Source organism: Rhagoletis pomonella, unplaced genomic scaffold (assembly GCF_013731165.1).
Source record: "Rhagoletis pomonella isolate Grant_MI unplaced genomic scaffold, Rhpom_1.0 Rhpom_scaffold_00008, whole genome shotgun sequence".
In the NCBI taxonomy this organism is placed as follows: domain Eukaryota; kingdom Metazoa; phylum Arthropoda; class Insecta; order Diptera; family Tephritidae; genus Rhagoletis; species Rhagoletis pomonella.
Genome location: NW_023458562.1, coordinates 46051910 through 46058798, shown reverse-complemented (window position 1 = coordinate 46058798; position 6889 = coordinate 46051910).

Here is a 6889-nt window from a genome sequence, read left to right as displayed (position 1 = left end):
AGTTCTGACTAAATCCTGTAAACCGGACTGCTATTGGAACAGACTAACTACAGCTGATCGTTTGACACATTTACCAGAATTTACCAGCAAAAAATTCTCGGACTAAAACTGGTAACTTCTGACAGAGAGAGAACCGTATTTACTCTCTTTTTTGTCCTCTCAATCAAAATCTGACTGATTCTGACTAGTCCGGACTCGTACGGATCGCAACTATGATTGCAAGTTTTTGTGTGTGGGCACTTTGATGTCTTGAAATAAGCATTTGCCGGATGACGCCACCTGACAACATTCTCTCAATTTCGGTGTTTAAAAACATTTAAATCTTTAAAAAACCTGCTGAATAATTTCCTAAGCAGATTTTTATTTTGATTTAATATCAAAAATTCATCGATGCTACCACCAGCACGCTTTCTTTCAAATGAAAATATGGCTGTCAAACTATCGAATTGCCTGCAATAGATGTCGGGCAAAAGGGGCTGACATATATTGCAGCCCATGAGAAAGAGGCGGTCTCCATTGGAAATATATTTTGTGACATGGTTATCACGACATCAGCGTTTTCCTGTGGAGACAGGGCCTTAGGCATCTGTTAAATGAGCTTCGCGTGTAACAGTGGCTACACACGACGAACATATCCGCGCACATGCTCGGCTTGTGGTGCATGTTCCTCGTTTGTAGGGCAGTTCACGTTGTCGTTTGTAGCGTGGTTTGCGAGCATCGCATTGGAAACAAAAACAACAACCTCATTTTGTGTTGATGCTTGCAGTGTGCACATCGCGGATAAATGCGTCCAAGCAATGTGCGTTAATTGAATTTTGATAAATGAGGCTAAATTACTATATGCACATATCGTCGTCTCAGAAAACGGATGTCGAATGTTACAAAACACGGTTTTGAGAAAATTGACTTTGAAGTTTAAGGTCGAACTAATCCGAAACTGTACGGTAGATTTTTGTAACTTTTGAAGGAGACGTAGTTGGTGTTATTAGTTTTGATTTCCCATATTTTTACATTTAATATCTCTTAACGTTAATGAGAAAATTTACTTTTCATTCCGTATACATTTGTCGTAAGTAGCGTTTACTCACCACTTTGTTTTGTCCACAGAACATACGACAATAGTAAAGTATCTATTTCAACGACGATGGTATAATTTGATGAAAAAAACAGACATATTTATTAAATAATGATTACTTATTAGAAAAAACATAACAAAAACATAATCATGTATTTAATAAAAAAAATCTGTACATCTCTTATGCTGTAAATATGTTACGAACATACGTTTTCTTTATATAAAAACAAAAAACAATACTTAATTCAGTCTTTTGTACATTTTTATCTCTTTCATTTCATTGGAGACTCAGTGCAAGCTAAAATTTAAAATTTTAAAATTAGTTACTTAGTTTAATTTTCAATTTTAATTGTATCGTTATAGTAGAGGACCATCCAATTGTCGTAAGTTCAAAGTTTTGCGATACATACGACAAATGTTTTATGATTAAAAAAAAGATTACATTTGTATGGGAATTTGTCGTATGTGCCACATACGACAAACGTTTTATGATTAAAAAAAAGGTACGTTTGTATGGGAATTTGTCGTATGTGACGCATTTTCAGCACATACAACAAAAGGCATACCCAATCATTAATATTATGTAACATACGACAAAATGCGCACGAAATATCTCAAAAACTAATGGAGATATAAAAAAATGGATTGCAGAAATCGAAAGAGCATGTCCAACTTAGTAAATCTGCATCAAAATCCCAAAATCGTGATTTTGCACATTCGTCATCCGTTTTCTGAGGCGACGATATGTACATTAGAGTGGTTCATAAAAACACTCTTTTTGGAAATTCATAAACGCTACATCAGAATATTGTTATTTGTGATAAAAAAAGAGACACGTATTTTTTTATTTTGAAAAAAAAAGTTTTCTTAGAGGTCGCGCTGGTCGGTTTTTATAAAAACGCTGATGTTCCCAATGTTTTTATTTTCATGACATGTTAAAATGTAGCTAAAAGTGTGGTTTTTACATATAACTACTCTGGTATTATTGGGGAACTTTCCCCTTAATTACACACCTGTCTTGGACAATTAGAATGGGTCTAGCTCCCGAAAATATGCTCTCGAAAAGACACTAGTAAAATTAAAACGTTGATACTGAACGACTTACGCATTGTCATGGGTTGGAACTTGTTACCAGGAGGTTTCTGGGGTTGCTAATTAGGAATCTGAAGGCAGTTTTTCAAAATTCAAAATGGCGGTCCATTTTTTAAATTTAAAAAAATTAACTTCAGATTCGTAATCGGCGACCACAAAAACTCTCGAGTGCCGGGTTTCGAACAAATCCAATCATTAAAAAAAAATTGAAATTTCGAAAAACTGACTTCAGATCCCTAAGGAGCGGAAACTAGGCCTTTTAGCCTGATGCACATTAAGGTAGTCTCCAGGCCTCGCCAGCTACGCAACTAATGTATTCGGTAGTTCTAGAAATATTGCAACATATAAATATATATATATGTATGTATGTATACTTCGTAAGTGATATAAATATGCATGTACCTCGTGGATTCGCAAGACTGAAACAAAAATCAATAAGATAATTTAGTTTACAATTAAAATTTATAATGTCATAGACAACTGGCTGTTAATTTGTAAATAGGAATAATTGTATTAGCCGTAGGCTATTTTTTAACAAATAAATTAAATAAATAAATTAGCAACCCCAGAAACCCCCTGGTAACAAGTTCCAACCCATGACAATGCGTAAATCGTTCAGTATCAACATTTTAATTTTACTAGTCTCTTTTCGAGAGCATATTTTCGGGCGCTAGGCCCATTCTAACTGCCCAACACAGGTATGTAATTAAGGGAATGTTCATCAATAATACCAGAGTAATTATATGTAAAAAAAAAAATTTAGCTGCATTTTGACATGTCAAGAAAATAAAAAAATTTAGAACATCAGCGTTTTTATAAAAAACCGACCAGCGCGACCTCATAAGAAAACTTTTTTTTTCAAAATGAAAAAAAACACGATTCTCTTTTTTTATCACAAATAACAATAATTTAAGGTAGCGTTTATGAATTTCCAAAAAAATTTTTTTTGAGCCACTCTATTGTACATACATACAGGTAAAATATGATTAAATTTAAGTAACACATACATAAAAAAACCTATGTCATAAGTATTTCAATTGCATCATCCGCGTCTTTCCTTTCCATGTTTACGCTTTGAGTACAAAATCACTTATGAGCCGCTCACCGTCTGTTGCAAACGAAAGCGAGCATGTTGGCGCACATGTGCGCGGATAAGTTCGTCGTGTGTAGCCAGTGTAAAGGTGTTCTTACACGATATTTATTTGCATGTGCACATGCCACTTTTTACATATGGAAATGCTAACATATCTTGTAAAGGTAAATTAGATTTGTTTCTGTACAAAGCAGATGTACGTACATACGCAAAAGAAATGTTGGGTTGACTTGAGCGTGCATCGACATGTGTGTTTCAGTGGCGGATCCAGCGGGGGGGAGGTTTTGGGTGTTAAACTACGGGTCAGTCAGTGGCGGACCCAAGGGGGGTGTTTCAATACATAGACGCCATATTATACATACATATGCGCCATATTAAAACACCCCCCGTGGGCCCGCCACTGACTGACACGTAGTTTAACCCCCAAAACCCCCCAGCTGGATCCGTCACTGGTGTGTTTTAGCATAACGAATTTTCTCATGATACTTTACGAGGATGCTAAGAAACAGATTTGTTTACATAAATTCTCACTATTTTCACTTTTTTAATACTAGTATTTAAGTAATTTGTTGTTTAAATTTTGTGCACTTCCATTAGCAAATTTTCATATAAAAAGTGCAGCTATCACTTCTACTTGCATAAATACACGATCTCTTCAATGTTCACGTGTGTATTGTGTACAATAAATGTATTTTATTTTATTTTATTTTTTAACATTATAAAACGCGTTTAACCATTTCACTACTTTTCTTCAACAAAGTAAACAAGCAAACAAATTAAAATGGCTGTATTAAGCTTGATATACAGTTCAATGCGAGCGTGAGCGTGAACTTTCGCAATGGCAAAGAATTCCATTTGTATCAAGGCGCATCAATTACAGGTGATATCGATAGAAGCTATGCTTCTTCTTATGAGCACGCTTGTGACAAATTATCGTCTGTTTTGCTTTGTTTACATATTCGCGTATACATACACAACAAACAAATGCTACCGAAATCTTTAAGAGTATCGGAAATTTGTTAAGATTCTTTTAGGAATCTTTAAAGAAAAACGTATGAAGCGGTTGACAAGAACTAGTAAAGAAATTTCTGTACGATTTCTTAGAGAAAATTCTTTAAAAAAAATTGTGAAACCTTTCAGAGTTCTATGAAATCCTGGTATGCAGGGTATACATATACATAAGAATATGAATACATAAAGAAGATGTTAATGACACAAGGAGTTCATACCAACGCATGATTCAATAATACATGGTTAGATAATTATTGACAGCTGCGGTTTGACACTCCCTTACAAAAGGTTGCATTTACGAAGGACGGGGAAAGGGGCAAAATGAAATCTCTTGGTGGGAAAATGGTAGTAGAAAAGTACGCAAAGTAGACGATTAGTAGTGAAATTCCTTTTGTACATTCTAATGTATTTGCAGGAAATCTGGCATTTTAAACGAAATGTTGAACGTAATATTGATATATCTACGTGAATTACGTAATTTATGTGCTATTTAGCTGTATAAAAACTGCAAAATGACTCAAAATTAAAATACGACTACTATGAGATTGATGTAAACATCCAGTGCTTATGTTTTCATCAGTTAAATATGTTCCATATGCATATACGAATAAACATATTGCACAAAAGCTTATACTTTTATTTCACACAACCCTACACTGTTTCCATGTAAATTTGCAAAGAAGCAACACGGTGCCACTCAAGGCGAATTCATATAAGGTGGTATCGATTCAACAAATACAACAATTACCTGTATTTTGTTTTTGCTTTTAGCTGGTGATTATCAAATTTCAGCTATTCTTCTCCGAATGAAAAAGGGCGACAGAAAATGCAAACACTCTCACGTTTTCACTCACTCATTAGCAAAATATAAAATTTTGACAGTCAAACGCTGCACGCAGCTGATTAAACAACACCACCTTATATAAATTCGCCTTGGTGCCACTGCTAAGGGAGCGGTGCGAGAGAGACAACTGTCAGTTTATCGAACCTTGTATTAGGTCAGTGTTATGCAGACAAACTTTTGTTTGCCAATTTAAATGGCGGCTGCTTAGTTTGCTCGGAGGTGGTTATGTCGAGTTTGGCACAGGGTTGCACGTTCATTATGGTTTTCATGGCTATTGCCAACACGAAATGAGAATTTCAGATGTACATAACGCGCAAAATTTAAAATTTTTGTATATGACAACACCGAATTTGCTGCAGTTTGACCAAACAAAATTAGTTTGCTGTGAGAGTCGCCAAACTCGCTCTCTCCGAGTTTGCTGCAACAACAATTGCACGCAGTTTGCCAAACAAAATTTCTGCATAACACCGACCTTATTGAATAATGATACCAACGGTAAATGTTGTTTTTGTACGATTGCTACAACCTGTAGTTATTGAATCATGCATTTGTATTCTTTGACTGCGTTTATACACGGAAACTTTTGTCGCCGCGATTTTTCACATTCCCTTGTCAGCTGTGAACAGCGGTTCAATTTACACAGGCGAACGAGAGCACAAAGCGTGTTGCCCGAGCACGAGCAACTCGGTGCCCCTCTCCTTTCCTCGTCCCGCTCTCTCCAACAAACGTCGAGTTGCGGCAACAAAAATCGCCGTGTGTAAATGAGCACTTATGGACGCTCACACACATCTGTCAAAACTTGTCGTTCACATGCGAATGCTTTGCGTACGCACACAATTGAGTGTGAGCTTGAAAAAAAGATTATGCATTTTAATTTAGTTTTTATTCTATAATTCTGAAAGATATTTTGATTCTCTATTTTTTGATGTGTCAACTATTGCCAAAAGTTAAGTAATAACGAAGATATTGGTCAAAATAAGAAGCTCACGCTCGTATTGAACTGTACATATGTATACCAGGCTTTATCCGACCAGAAGGGTGCTACCACATGTTCGAAAATTACGGATAGTAAAATACCCAACTTATATTTCATAATGACTTGCACCACATAATGGTAGGTTTGAATATGTGCTTTTTAAATAACCTCTAAAAAAATTTCAATTATGGCAATTTTTTTTAACAAAAATGTATTAGTCCAAGAGCTGGCAACGTTTTTCTTACACTATTTATAACCAGGCTAGAACTGTCATGATGAGTCCGCTATGACGGCCAATTAAACTAGCTGAAAGTCTGGCGGCCCTCCAGGGGTGGTTTTGGCGCCACCAGGATTTTTAAGGATGCAAAAAAACACATCAATTACACTATTTTAACCAGTCTGGTATTTTGGGATATCAGTGTTGGTACTTCTCCGAAACGGAAAAAAAAAAATGGCCAGACTGGTAGGGCGGTGCAAAGTGGGTGCCAGACGCGGCTAAAGTGGCGATTAAAAGTGGACTATTTACACTATAATAACCAGGCTAAATTTTATATATTATCATAGGTTGAATCCTCAGGAGGCTATATGTTTGAAGCCAGACGAAATTTTGGGTGCAAATACCCTGCCAGATCCAAAAATCCGTTACTATGCAGACGTTCAAATCAACTTGTTTCTTACTAATTTTTAATATACTTTGTTGACGAAATGGAAAAGTATCGTAAAAATACTATAAAAAAGAATTTTAAAAATAGCAGGCGTTCAAATAAACGCGTTTCTCGTTGCTCAAAGTGCTCCAAA